General features: G+C 40.4%; 1 protein-coding gene across 1 annotated transcript in view; it reads left to right on the top strand.

Moving 5' to 3' along the window:
- The window catches only part of LOC147644269 (uncharacterized), a 31,191-nt gene that overhangs the window by 2,009 nt on the left and 13,617 nt on the right, over positions 1-15,565 (top strand). The window lies entirely within an intron of this gene.

The following is a 15,565-nucleotide window of genomic DNA, read 5'->3' on the forward strand; positions in this document are numbered from 1 at the left end:
CTGAAAGCAAGCAATTGCTGAAAGGAATACGGCGCTAGGCACGGCAAGATCCTTGAAAGCATTATAACGAACGAACGGACTACATGACCGCGGAGTTGAATTTCGGGAACGCATTCTAGACCTCATACCCATAAATGGCAGAGCAGACAGAGTGGCCGTAGAAAATGAAGTATCCCTCTACACCGATGGTTACAAGATGAGCTGTGGCGTAGGGATCTACGCTGAGAATTGGGACTCTGTGACGGTCTTTCTACTCGGATAGCCAAGCGGCTATCAACTCCGTAGCAGCCGTGAAACCCATCTAACGGCCAGTGGCAGAATGCCAGAAGCCCCTTAATAAACTTGCTGAGAACAATGAGGTTCAAGTTACCTGGATACCGGGACAAAACGAGATCCCGGTGAATGAAAAGGCAGACGAACTAGCCAGTAAGAAAGAGCGAGTACAGAAGGTCAAAGGAATGTTGGCCAAAACCCGACAAAAAACGAACCAGAGAACTGTTATCCACCATCAAACGGGATATCAGCAGGATCACGGCAATTAATATGTGACTGCCGCACAATCCTATCTGTAGAAGCTGCAAGTAAACTACAGAGAAAGAGACACCGGAACATCGGATTTTCTTCTCCCCAGTGCTATACCTCACCAGACTTCGCCACTTTGGTACCAACCAGATGGAGTCACTGGTATGCAAAGAAAAGCTGAGGCATCGGCAATTCTAGTCTTCCTTACTGGCTCAGGATTGTACTAAAAGTGATCGAGACTACAAATAGTCAACAGAAGGAGTGGAACAAAAAGGAGCTTAGCTCTAATTGGAGACTCTAGTTTTGGCCCTCACCACTTTAACCTACATACCTATCCTTAATCCTGGGCATTTATTTGACTCTCTGCGACCATCTAATTGCTTTCTGTGGCTTTAACGTACATTTTGTGTTTAAGTCCTAATTCTGGTTATCGCTCTTCGGCTTTGAGACGGTGGAGTTTTCTTATTATTACTGAGGCCAGAATTTAGCGAGCTAGCGATAAAAGAGAATTATTTTAAGCTTCAAAAGGGTTTCTTTATTTTATAATAATTTTGGGAGAGAATCCGGCTTACTTACTTCAACAAAGGAATATAAACATAACAATGTTGCTGGTTATACAAATCAGTCAGGTTAATCCAACTATGAAGATCGATGGCGTGGCGTGGTTTATTGAAAATGAATTTAGCAATCTCTAGCTTTTATTATAGAAAATACGAAATCTCATTTTCAATTCAGAAAAGCTTTCAAAAACAATTCGTATCTGAGTTTCAGCAGTGCAAATTTATGCCACTTGGACTTTATATTTTTAATGTAAATGATTCTCTACTTTGAAGCACATGCATATTCATGATTTAAACAAAGGCGAAAATAAACAAAAATTGAGGTTAACTCAAAGGCGAAGGCAACAAATACAAAAGTTTGATTGCCAAAAGAGAGATTGCAGCTTGATCAACTTCGAGAAAATATTTTATTTGCAGTCGTTATTGGAGCCGCTACAATTGGATGCCGTTACCTTATTAAAATATTCTTATTCCCACTATACCCCATGATTTAAATCACGACCTTATTTAATTATAACTATATAAGATGGGGGAAGAACGGCTAAAAGGTGATATCAATAACTTAATTAAATAAAAGTAAAAAAAACACAGAAAGCTTTACATTGGACCATCCTGATACTCTGAGTCTGACCCACATGATGCTTCATCTGCGGTGTTCACTACATATTTCCAAATTTCCATGTTATCAACGCTAGAAGAAGTATGATCTGGTCCTTTCACAAATTCAGCTTTATTCATATCTTAATCCACTTCGCTTCACCTTAATAACTGATAAACGACCAGGCTAGCTTTTTTCCAGCCACAAATTGTAATCACTATATAGCAACCCAGTGACTTTCTTTGCAATGCTTTTCCACGACTCGGATCCTATTAAAGTCTTGGGCTTGCTTAATTTGTTTCCTTGCATCTCTACACCTCTGGTTTATTTCGTTACCGTTATTGGCCATTTCTTCCTCTAGGAACGTCAAATTGTTGTCGATAGCTTTGTTGTAAATTTCTGCACTAAACAATAACTGGAATGGCGTCTTCTTCGTAGAGCTCCCTTAACATGCGCTACAAACTAATATCTCTTGGATGAATCTTCTGTGGAAAATTTATTTATCATTGAATAAATACATCCCTGTACTCGTAGTCCACACATGCTTAAATCCAGTGTAACTTACGTTCACTTGAGATTGTTTGGACGTAAAGAAGACTCCATTATCACTTATGGCACGGGCTAGGTGACCAAAGATAGCCGACCATTTCACCGACGTCTTCACTAGTACATCGCTTCTCGTGCTTTTTGTTGCAAATAAACAAATAAACTGGGTGCGTCAACGGTTCGCTTTTATGCAGTTGTTGGTGACTTGCATCCTACCGGATTTGTGTCCTTGCGGAATCCAAAATGTTAAAAGACCAGCCTTTACCTTTGAAAATATTTAGTGGGTACCGAAGCTGAAGCATCGTCTGGGCAGGTATCAGGATGGCCGAATGTAAAGCTTTCTTTTTTTTTGTTGTGTTTTAGTTCGGTTTGATACCTACTTTAAGCCGGCCTCGGCCCATCGGGAAAGCAATACCAAGGAAGGCATAGTTTTTTGAAGGGCAATAAGTTAGATCTCAAGTGATTGTTTTATTATTTCGATTTCGATTGATTTAGGGTCGACCATGACATTATTGCCATCTACTACTTTAAAAAGTATTCATCCTTTTTACTGGCAATCTTTGTATTGTTGGGACTTAGCACTTCGACAACTGCTGGAATATAAATATTGTTCTGCTGAGCTGCCTTCTTTTAACTGATATCTCTGACGTAGCTTAGAACACATTTACTGGATAGCTATACAACCTGTCGACGTTTATCATTTTATCTCCTGGACTATGTCCAAAATGAAATGTGAACTCTTGGAGATACAGAATTAATCGAGCTACTTCTCTTAGTACATAGATATATGTAAATGTTTAAAAAACCGCTGCGCAATCGGTGAGAATCTTGAACTTTATTATAACTATGGCGTTTTTAGTGAGCTGTTGAAGATTTCTTGGTCCCATATGCTACCGGATGAAGTTCACCTTCGAATCTCTGCATTATTATACCACTAAACCCGTTCATATAGTAGTTATGTTGGTGCTTATCTGCTTATCTTATTCGACAGGAAATCTTTTAGCTGGATCATTGCACTTTGTCGTCTATTTTGAAAAATTTGCTACCGGAATATTTCTGCATGCCCTCGCGGTTGTTTTCGCAAATATGATATATGTATCTTCCTAAGTCTGAATTACATCTTCTTTTTCGGTTTTCGGCGGTTTCTTTCACAGCTGATTTTCGACATGGGTGGTTTTTTCTGCTCATCAGGTTGGATCTTAATTTGCACAGCACATTCGATTCGGCTGGCTTGTAATTGTCGACTAGCCACTGAAATACCGGTTTGAACTATTAAGGACCGCTTATGTTTTTTTGCGGACTCGAAAATATAGTTAATATATAGCTAATTATGTCCATCGCGGTCTGGTCGCGCTAACCTCTTGAGGAATGTAAGTCCTTCTTCAAACAGCGTGACTTGAAACTAGGATGCGAAGTCAAAATCGAGCAAGACTTCATCTTCGATGTTTTTATTCCGTACTACGACAAACTTTGGTTCCACATCAGCTCCATCGACGTTCACGGTGTCCGTGGTTGTACCTAGCGGCTTTGGATGCACATTTCATAGGCCTCGCAATAGTGTAACATTTTTCAGGCTTTACATCGGCCAGTTTCTTTAAAACTTCATTGCAGACGATTAACACATCCGCTCCTGTGTCTACCACAAAATTTACTTCAACTCCGTTCAAGTTAATTGCTTTATGTCGCTTTGACAATTGATCCACCTGCATGGATCTGGTAAACCATCTTCCAATTCTTCCTTAGGTACTCCACCGAGCCGTATTTAAAGCAACAAGCATTTCGGTTGCTCGCATGTGATATGATTTTCTTGCCACCACAGTGAGACTTAACTCGATTGAATATGCATTTGCGTGCTTATATTTTGTACTTCTCTAGTCAAAGGAATGTTGGCCAAAACCCGACAAAAAACGAACCAGAGAACTGTTATCCACCATCAAACGGGATATCAGCAGGATCACGGCAATTAATATGTGACTGCCGCACAATCCTATCTGTAGAAGCTGCAAGTAAACTACAGAGAAAGAGACACCGGAACATCGGATTTTCTTCTCCCCAGTGCTATACCTCACCAGACTTCGCCACTTTGGTACCAACCAGATGGAGTCACTGGTATGCAAAGAAAAGCTGAGGCATCGGCAATTCTAGTCTTCCTTACTGGCTCAGGATTGTACTAAAAGTGATCGAGACTACAAATAGTCAACAGAAGGAGTGGAACAAAAAGGAGCTTAGCTCTAATTGGAGACTCTAGTTTTGGCCCTCACCACTTTAACCTACATACCTATCCTTAATCCTGGGCATTTATTTGACTCTCTGCGACCATCTAATTGCTTTCTGTGGCTTTAACGTACATTTTGTGTTTAAGTCCTAATTCTGGTTATCGCTCTTCGGCTTTGAGACGGTGGAGTTTTCTTATTATTACTGAGGCCAGAATTTAGCGAGCTAGCGATAAAAGAGAATTATTTTAAGCTTCAAAAGGGTTTCTTTATTTTATAATAATTTTGGGAGAGAATCCGGCTTACTTACTTCAACAAAGGAATATAAACATAACAATGTTGCTGGTTATACAAATCAGTCAGGTTAATCCAACTATGAAGATCGATGGCGTGGCGTGGTTTATTGAAAATGAATTTAGCAATCTCTAGCTTTTATTATAGAAAATACGAAATCTCATTTTCAATTCAGAAAAGCTTTCAAAAACAATTCGTATCTGAGTTTCAGCAGTGCAAATTTATGCCACTTGGACTTTATATTTTTAATGTAAATGATTCTCTACTTTGAAGCACATGCATATTCATGATTTAAACAAAGGCGAAAATAAACAAAAATTGAGGTTAACTCAAAGGCGAAGGCAACAAATACAAAAGTTTGATTGCCAAAAGAGAGATTGCAGCTTGATCAACTTCGAGAAAATATTTTATTTGCAGTCGTTATTGGAGCCGCTACAATTGGATGCCGTTACCTTATTAAAATATTCTTATTCCCACTATACCCCATGATTTAAATCACGACCTTATTTAATTATAACTATATAAGATGGGGGAAGAACGGCTAAAAGGTGATATCAATAACTTAATTAAATAAAAGTAAAAAAAACACAGAAAGCTTTACATTGGACCATCCTGATACTCTGAGTCTGACCCACATGATGCTTCATCTGCGGTGTTCACTACATATTTCCAAATTTCCATGTTATCAACGCTAGAAGAAGTATGATCTGGTCCTTTCACAAATTCAGCTTTATTCATATCTTAATCCACTTCGCTTCACCTTAATAACTGATAAACGACCAGGCTAGCTTTTTTCCAGCCACAAATTGTAATCACTATATAGCAACCCAGTGACTTTCTTTGCAATGCTTTTCCACGACTCGGATCCTATTAAAGTCTTGGGCTTGCTTAATTTGTTTCCTTGCATCTCTACACCTCTGGTTTATTTCGTTACCGTTATTGGCCATTTCTTCCTCTAGGAACGTCAAATTGTTGTCGATAGCTTTGTTGTAAATTTCTGCACTAAACAATAACTGGAATGGCGTCTTCTTCGTAGAGCTCCCTTAACATGCGCTACAAACTAATATCTCTTGGATGAATCTTCTGTGGAAAATTTATTTATCATTGAATAAATACATCCCTGTACTCGTAGTCCACACATGCTTAAATCCAGTGTAACTTACGTTCACTTGAGATTGTTTGGACGTAAAGAAGACTCCATTATCACTTATGGCACGGGCTAGGTGACCAAAGATAGCCGACCATTTCACCGACGTCTTCACTAGTACATCGCTTCTCGTGCTTTTTGTTGCAAATAAACAAATAAACTGGGTGCGTCAACGGTTCGCTTTTATGCAGTTGTTGGTGACTTGCATCCTACCGGATTTGTGTCCTTGCGGAATCCAAAATGTTAAAAGACCAGCCTTTACCTTTGAAAATATTTAGTGGGTACCGAAGCTGAAGCATCGTCTGGGCAGGTATCAGGATGGCCGAATGTAAAGCTTTCTTTTTTTTTGTTGTGTTTTAGTTCGGTTTGATACCTACTTTAAGCCGGCCTCGGCCCATCGGGAAAGCAATACCAAGGAAGGCATAGTTTTTTGAAGGGCAATAAGTTAGATCTCAAGTGATTGTTTTATTATTTCGATTTCGATTGATTTAGGGTCGACCATGACATTATTGCCATCTACTACTTTAAAAAGTATTCATCCTTTTTACTGGCAATCTTTGTATTGTTGGGACTTAGCACTTCGACAACTGCTGGAATATAAATATTGTTCTGCTGAGCTGCCTTCTTTTAACTGATATCTCTGACGTAGCTTAGAACACATTTACTGGATAGCTATACAACCTGTCGACGTTTATCATTTTATCTCCTGGACTATGTCCAAAATGAAATGTGAACTCTTGGAGATACAGAATTAATCGAGCTACTTCTCTTAGTACATAGATATATGTAAATGTTTAAAAAACCGCTGCGCAATCGGTGAGAATCTTGAACTTTATTATAACTATGGCGTTTTTAGTGAGCTGTTGAAGATTTCTTGGTCCCATATGCTACCGGATGAAGTTCACCTTCGAATCTCTGCATTATTATACCACTAAACCCGTTCATATAGTAGTTATGTTGGTGCTTATCTGCTTATCTTATTCGACAGGAAATCTTTTAGCTGGATCATTGCACTTTGTCGTCTATTTTGAAAAATTTGCTACCGGAATATTTCTGCATGCCCTCGCGGTTGTTTTCGCAAATATGATATATGTATCTTCCTAAGTCTGAATTACATCTTCTTTTTCGGTTTTCGGCGGTTTCTTTCACAGCTGATTTTCGACATGGGTGGTTTTTTCTGCTCATCAGGTTGGATCTTAATTTGCACAGCACATTCGATTCGGCTGGCTTGTAATTGTCGACTAGCCACTGAAATACCGGTTTGAACTATTAAGGACCGCTTATGTTTTTTTGCGGACTCGAAAATATAGTTAATATATAGCTAATTATGTCCATCGCGGTCTGGTCGCGCTAACCTCTTGAGGAATGTAAGTCCTTCTTCAAACAGCGTGACTTGAAACTAGGATGCGAAGTCAAAATCGAGCAAGACTTCATCTTCGATGTTTTTATTCCGTACTACGACAAACTTTGGTTCCACATCAGCTCCATCGACGTTCACGGTGTCCGTGGTTGTACCTAGCGGCTTTGGATGCACATTTCATAGGCCTCGCAATAGTGTAACATTTTTCAGGCTTTACATCGGCCAGTTTCTTTAAAACTTCATTGCAGACGATTAACACATCCGCTCCTGTGTCTACCACAAAATTTACTTCAACTCCGTTCAAGTTAATTGCTTTATGTCGCTTTGACAATTGATCCACCTGCATGGATCTGGTAAACCATCTTCCAATTCTTCCTTAGGTACTTCACCGAGCCGTATTTAAAGCAACAAGCATTTCGGTTGCTCGCATGTGATATGATTTTCTTGCCACCACAGTGAGACTTAACTCGATTGAATATGCATTTGCGTGCTTATATTTTGTACTTCTCTATTAGATTGTGAAATTATTTACAACTGTATAGGTTAACCCGTCCACAATATACCGAATAAGGGACTCTTCGTCGATCGATCCTGGTGCTGCAATATTTTTCATTATTAAAATATATTCTTGGAAAATATCATCTTTCTTTTAAGTGCACTTTCCCAGTATGGCATGTAAATTAGCACTTGTACGCTTAAGTTCTCCAATTAACACGTTTTTCACTTGTGCAAACGTATTAAGTACTTTCGAATCCTTTTTTTCCAACTTCCTTATCTTTCCACGCGCTCTTAAATACTTCTGTTGTTCACTCAGGCCATACATCTCAGCATTTTGCTAAAAATTATTTAACCACTTAGGATGTTTAAAATATACGGTTTCTGCTGGTGACTTCTGCTCCTAACTTGACAGACGATGGTCCCTCCGACGCACCTACTGTTATCCTCGGACTTGATATCTCGACTACTTCTTGGACTACTAGACAACTGAACTCCGCCTAGACTCTGGCTTGAACTTGCTGCCTTCCTTCTAAAGCGCTATTCCCGACGCTAAGCGCCTCCTTTCCTTTTTTGATAGAGATTAATTAATTAATACAATAAAAATTATATTTATTTATGTTAAATAACATAGAATTATTGCCTGCTTTCCGTTAATTCACCTATATATGTATATTATATGTACAGTTTTACATTCACAAAGTTGTAGAACAATAAAAAAAAAGGCTGTATCTCACATTTTATGAAAAGCTCTTGAAAAGTGAAAAGGTTGTAATTGAATAATTTCTCGATTTTTCCTATGATAGCTATATGAAATAGTAGTCCGATTCTCATATTATTTTACAGAAAATTGTACAATAATATAAAGTGGGTATATCTTAAATTTGATCAAATTCTGTTAAAAATATGTATATAGTTGATGATATGAAATAGTGGTCCGATCCGGCCCGTTCCGACACATATACGAGTGAGACTATGTTGAGGACTAACTACAAAAATTTATTCAAATTGCTTTTAAACTGAGAGACTAGTTTACGTAAAAATGGACAGACGGACATGGCTATGATCACACTGAGCTGGGGCCCGGGAAATTCGCTGGTGGTCCACTGACATCCACGTGGCAATCAGCTGTTCGAGCTTTAAGTTTTCGACCGACCGGCTTTGCATCTGTTTCATTTTTAGTAATTTCTCAACTTTATTTGGTAAAATTGTTGCTCATTGCTAAACATGGACAGAACTCATCAACAAAAATCAATCGATATGGAATCGATGAGGAATACCGGTGGAGCATCTCCTGCGGATCTACGAACTAGTCTGCATACTAGTTTCATAGAGGGCCGCTTATATTCTGCATCACAACCTGCATCGTGAGAAGAGAGCAGGTACCGTTCTCTCTTCTAAGGCCAACCATAATAAGACAAGCTACTCAGCCAATTTTGGAAATCGCTTCATAACCCTAACCGATAAGGAAGAAATAGACGTCTAGCCTTCCACTTTGCAAGCCGCGATGAACCGCATCGCAAAGTCGCTGCACCGCAACCGGCACGATCTCCCTCTGCCTTCTGCAGCGAGCTGGATGCACGAGACACTTACTTCATCAAAGCGCTGAACTCAGGTGACTGCGCCGTTCAGTGCAACTCCTCCGATACCAGACATTTCCGCGAAATAGGAACTGTTTTCAACCACCACCAGTTGCCAGAAAACCGACCCTTTCGCATAGTTATTAGAAACATTCTGCACGATTTCCCTTTGGAGGACATCATTGAGTGCCTGCAGGGAGAGGGTCACTGCGTAGGTGCTGCTTGCACTCTTACATGGCAAACTTCAGAGGATGCCAAAAATACCTGCAAGTCGCATTTAAGCAAAATCACTTATTGAAGGTCTCAGTAGCACAGAATCGAACACGATTTCTCCAACCCATCTTTCACCCAAAGTTGATAAGGAATCATTTGCTAGTGTAGCCAGATGGAAAAGACCCCACTTCCAACTCATTCCACCGTAAACGCCTTTTTTTTCTAAACTGGAACAGCTTTTTATGATGCTCGACAAGATGATGTCCCTAGTTGAGACTCTAATGCAAGCAATCCTGTAGACGCGTCCCTCCTCCTCTGCCTTTCACAATGAGTGTTTTTATAGCTCATTACATTCATTGAGCTACACGAAATTGACATCCATTTTTTTTGTCAGAAATCCGCCTCTGCTCGCGGTCCAACTTCAGGATCCCCGACGTCACCTTGCACATGGCCGATCATCCGGACGACCAGAGACACGGGGGCGCAACGATCCTCGTCAATTCAGAAATTTCTCATCAACTCACCTTTACTCTATCGGAAGAGCACATTCAACTTGTCTTCATTGAGCTATCTTCAAGAAGAGGAAGATGTAACGTTGCTTCGGTGTACTGCCCTGCTTTTATCTGGTGGACAGAAGCAAGAATCATGCCGTTTCTCTCCCAACTCGGAGTTAAGTTTCTTGCTGCAGGGTATTGGTGGCCACACAGTCGGTGGGGCAACAACGTAATATGTGCCAGAGACCGAACTCTCAGCTCTGTTCTGGCTAATGGCTGTGTCGATATTGTAGCTACTGGAGAAGCCTCCTGCTATCCCTATCATGCTAATGCCACCCCCAGTGTAATCGACTTTGGCATTTCAAAAGACATAAGACAACAGCAGGTCTCCGTTACTAACTCTGGAGGTAAGGGCATTTTTGGATCAAAAAAGGCAGTTTATTATGTTAGGCGATCCTGCAACTAACCAGCTACTATCTAGCGTTACTAGACGCTGGCTTGAACTTAACAGACTAAGCAGGATACTAGCGAAAGCCCGCGAAAGAACATCGATACTCTGCTTGAGGGAGCTGGCCCGGATAATTGCAGCAATTTCTCAATATGGAAGTTAACGAATTTAAAGACAGCTGCTTGTCCAATCCCCAATTCAGAGTCACAGTGGCCACTGGCTTAAGAATTACTCCGACAAAGCAAACGCTTTTGCTGATCATCTATCTGCTACTTTCACTCCTTGTGAACTTACAGACGAGTCACGCCGCGAAGAACTTGCAATTTTTTTTAACGATCCCATCCATCCAGCCCGCCCAGTCATGTTGCAATTAAAGGCGCTTAACCTAAAAACCTTTTCCAAGACAGTGGAAGAAGCCCGGATTATCATGATCCCAAAACCAAGGAAGCAACCAACTCTTATCGACTCCTACCGCACAATCACTTTCTCGATTGTGTTGGAGCGGATTCTTCATAGTCAACTGTTTGAACTGCCTCAAGAAGAAGGTCATATTCCTCAACACCAGTTCGGCTTTGGAAAATCTTATGGTTGGCCAGAACAAGTCCCTCGTTTAGTTAATAACATCACCCCCGGACTCGAGTACAAACTGCTCACTGTAGGCATCTTCCTGGATGCAAAACAAGCTTTGTCCTTTCCTGTACACCGTGTACACAAGCGATGTGCCAGTTCTGCTGCCCACTACAGACGCCCGTATGCTTTTGGCTACTTATCCCCCACATCACAGCTGACAGCTTTGGCTGCAGTTCAGGAGTGGCTGCGTGCGATGGATCGGTGGGCTAAGCAATGGAACATTACTTAAAATTGCAGTAAGTCGGCATGCGTCAATTTCTCCCTGAGACTTGTTATCGACATCGTCCATACATTTAATGGTGATTACATAAGAAATGCCAACTCTCACTTCTTCTTGGGTGTGCACTTAGACCATCATCTCATATGAAACAACCACATGACGGCAATTATGTGTTTGCAAACTTCAAAGGCTCGATTGGCTCCTGTGCTCCAAAAGCCTTGAGTTTTCTACAAAAGTTTTGCTTCTCAAATAAATTCTTGCGCAAACCTGGACCTATGCGAACAAGTATGGGGCACTGCATCCAAGCACCAGTTAAAAAGGTTGAGGGTGGTGCCGGCACGTCCTACTCGACGGGCATCTGGACTTCCCTGGTACGTAACTAACCTTGTCCCCGTGGGCGACCTACTAAATCAACACAGCAGACGATACTTGGACAGGTAGTGGTTCACCCAAATCCACTGGCTAGCAGGCTTGCCGACCCGGTTAAAGGTTAAAGAGATTACATCCCAGCGATCTGTCTTCCCGTTTTATACATTAATAATGTAAATAATTGTAAATAATTGTATATAATCCAGGACCATATCCCATATGTACCATATTTTCCTTCCCATAGTTTAAACGTCCGGCTCTGTTCCAATGGCTCTGAAAGATTCTGGCGAAAATAAAAAGAAAAAAACAAAACATGAACATGGCTAGATCGACTCGGCTGTTGATGCTGATCAAAAATATATATACTTCATATGGTCAGAGGTAGCTCCTTCACTGCGTTCCAAACTTCTTACTGAAATTAAAATACCCCGCAAGGGTATAAAAATATATAAATAACTAAAAAGGAAGGTAACTTCGGCACGCCGAAGTTTATATACCCTTGCAGATAGAACCTCTATGACTAGGAATCCATACAATATAAATTATATATATTTGTGTTAAAAAACAATGAAGTAATACCTGATTTCATTTCATTCACCTATACATGTTATATTTGCAGTTTTACATTCACAGATTTGCATTTTTCCTCTACATCAAACGATCATATGTATGGCACCTATATGATATAGTCGTCTGATTTTTATGAAATTTGATTTAAAGTTCAAGACTAATATAAAATGGCTATACCTCAGATTTGATGAAAAGCTGTTAAAAACTGAAAAAGTTATAATTTTTAATTGTATTAATTTCTCGATCGTTCCTATGGGTGCTATATGATATAGTAGTCCGATTTTTTTTAAATTTTGAAAAAAAATTAAGACTTATATGAAATGAATTTAGCTTGACTTTAATTAAAATCTGTTGAAAACTGAAAACCTGCTGAAATATAATCCTGAAGCATGAAATATAATCCTGAAGCATGGCTATAGGGTACCTGAGAGCAGGTTTTCACATCCTATGCAAAAAAAAAAAAAAAAAAAAATGATCCGCCATATTGGATCCGCCATTTTGAATTTTAAAAATCTGACTTCAGATTCGTAATCAGCAATCTCAAAACTATAAGAATCAGTCATTATCCATCGAGATATACTGTTTTTCATAAAGTATTTAATATATTTGTTTGCTAAGTCCACAAATACTTGTGCATTTAGAGTCACAGTAAGGACGCCATTTTGAATTTTTCAAAACGCCATTTTTCATTCGAAACGGTATGAATTGACGAAAATTTTAAGCTATAATAAGTCCATTTTCATTCAGTAGAATTTTGGGCAGAGCTCTGGGCCGGTTGACGTAAAACGTCCTATATGTGAATAGCAGTGGACCAAGGTGGCTACCTTGTGGGACGGAAGATGTGACACTGAGGGTGTTGGATATATTTAATTTTTAAAAAGAACCTTTTAAGTCTAAGTCTTAACTAAGATAACTCGAAATCTTCTTAAGAAGATAACCAGGAATCCCTATAGAGTCGAATTTCCTTACAGAGGAGAAGAATGATTAACCGAGTTTTACCAAAGTCCATGTAAATCACATCGGTTTGAAAGTTACGTTGGAAGCACCTATTAACAAATGAGATAAGTTCCAAAAGATTAAAAATGAAAGATCTGCATAAATGTTGCAAGTGACGAGTGATTACATTCTCGAAGAGTTTAGAGATTACCGATAACTAACAGTTCCCCCATAGTTACTGACATTCGAATTGCTAACTTTTTTGTGGAGAGGAATAACAAAAGATTCCTTCCAAATGATGGGAAATTCTGAGGATTCTAATGATAAGGTACAAAACTTAAGAAGCAGGTGACACAAGGCCTGAGCAAAATACCATATCACGCAGCATGGTATTCCATCGGGACCTGGGGAATATACTCGCTTAACACGTTGAAAATCAAGAATAAAAGAGTTTTCGTTTAAGATGGGACTGAAAAATAATAATTGTAAGGGCATATGTTGGAACAATGGAACTTAGATAAATGGAATGTATTTATGTTGAAAACAAGAAAACAATGTGGGATACAAAATTGATTTAAAAAAATCGAGACATCGGCGAACCGTTCGACGAGGGGAGAAGCTACCGAAACAATTACGCCTCCGATGACCAATATTGTTCACGTCAGAAGGCCCTTCGCGGCGGCCGCGGCAGCCGCGGCGCCACCTCTGTCCACCGAGCCTCCAAAGCTTTGGCCGCTCTTGCACTCCCGCAAGTCGGCTCTTCGCGCACTGCTCATCGGGCTAGTCTAAGCGCTCCCGCGCCCACTCTTCGATGTTCGCGAACGCCCGCTCCCGAGTTCCCGAGCTTCGCTCGCTGCTAAGCGAGCTGAGGGACGGCTAGTTCGCGCTCCACTTCTCGGGCCCGCTCTCGCACTGTTAAGCGTAGCTTATCGGTCGGGAGCGCAGCCCTTACATTTAAGCTATTTAGTCTTATGTATGCAACGAAATAAAGCTGACGATTTTGAATTGCGCACGACGGCCCCGCCTTTACTCTTCGACTTCGCTTGCGACGTGGGAATTTTCACTGGGCTACATTTTCCAGAATCTTTAGCGGCAGGATCGCCCCCCTACAAACATTAGTCCTTCGAGCCGGATACGCATATCCTTCCGTCCTTTCACCAGCAGTTCTCGGTGATTTTTCCGCTAGAGATAAGTATATGCTTGCTTCCGTCTTGTTCTCGCTGCCGGTCTTCAACAGTGAGCCGAACATTTAATTTCGGTCGCTCCGCTGCAAAATAAATTTTTCTGTCAACTCCCCGTCCGAGTTTTCCTGACACCACGGCAGTGAGAAATTCCACTTTCTATTCGGCTCCGAACTTCGAAATTTTTCATCCGTGTCCGTTTTGTGTGCGCCGCCATCGTCCTCGCCGTCTCTTCGATTCCCCGTTGTTCATCCACTTGCCAACGGTCGAGGCCTATGTGCAGCCACATACGCACACACGCATTCTCGGCTTGTGCTAATATTTCCGTACAAAAAAAATTCTCCGTGAACAGTGAAATTGTGTTACAAAAAGAAAGGCATAATTAATATCTGCCAGCCGGTGTGCGCTTGTTGCGGGAATTCACCCTGATCGCCGAACACATTTTTCTGTTCGCACAATTCAAAACAGTCCACTTCAAAACCCTACATATTTACATACCAACATATATTGGGCGAACATACATATATATTGGGCAAGCTTCGCGCTATTCTGCGCTGAGCATCGATCTCCACAATTATTTACATATATACATATATATTGGGCAAGCTTCACGCTATTCTGCGCTGAGCATCGATCCCCCAGCTGTTACATACATATATACACACGCCCGCATAAGGGCATATCAAGTAATTATTTGTCTTTTTTTTCGTCTCCTCTTTGTACCTAGAGCGTGTACAAGCACCTGCACTTATACATTCGACAGCCGAACAGTGTCGTCGAGACAAAATCCGGCACCTAAAATTTTTAAAGAAATAAAATTTCGTGAACCAAGGATTTAAAATTATGCGAAATTTATAAATCCTATTTTTATTTATGTATATCAATTTACAATACATACATATATATTGCGCAAGCTTCGAGCTATTCTGCGCTGAGCATCGATCTTCAAGCTGTTACATACATATATACACACGCCCGCATAAGGGCATATCAAGCGATTATTTGTCTTTTTTTTTCGTCTCCTGTTCGTGCCTAGAGCGTGTATAAGCACCTGCACTTATACATTCCACAGCCGAACAGTGCCTACGAGACAAAATCCGCCACCTACAACTTTGGAGAAATTTCGTAAACCAAGGATTTTAAATTATCCGAATTTTATTTATCCCATTATCAAAGAAATACCAATTAA

This window comes from Drosophila serrata, unplaced genomic scaffold, assembly GCF_035046125.1.
Source record: "Drosophila serrata isolate PLE 108 unplaced genomic scaffold, ASM3504612v1 contig_208, whole genome shotgun sequence".
Taxonomy (NCBI): domain Eukaryota; kingdom Metazoa; phylum Arthropoda; class Insecta; order Diptera; family Drosophilidae; genus Drosophila; species Drosophila serrata.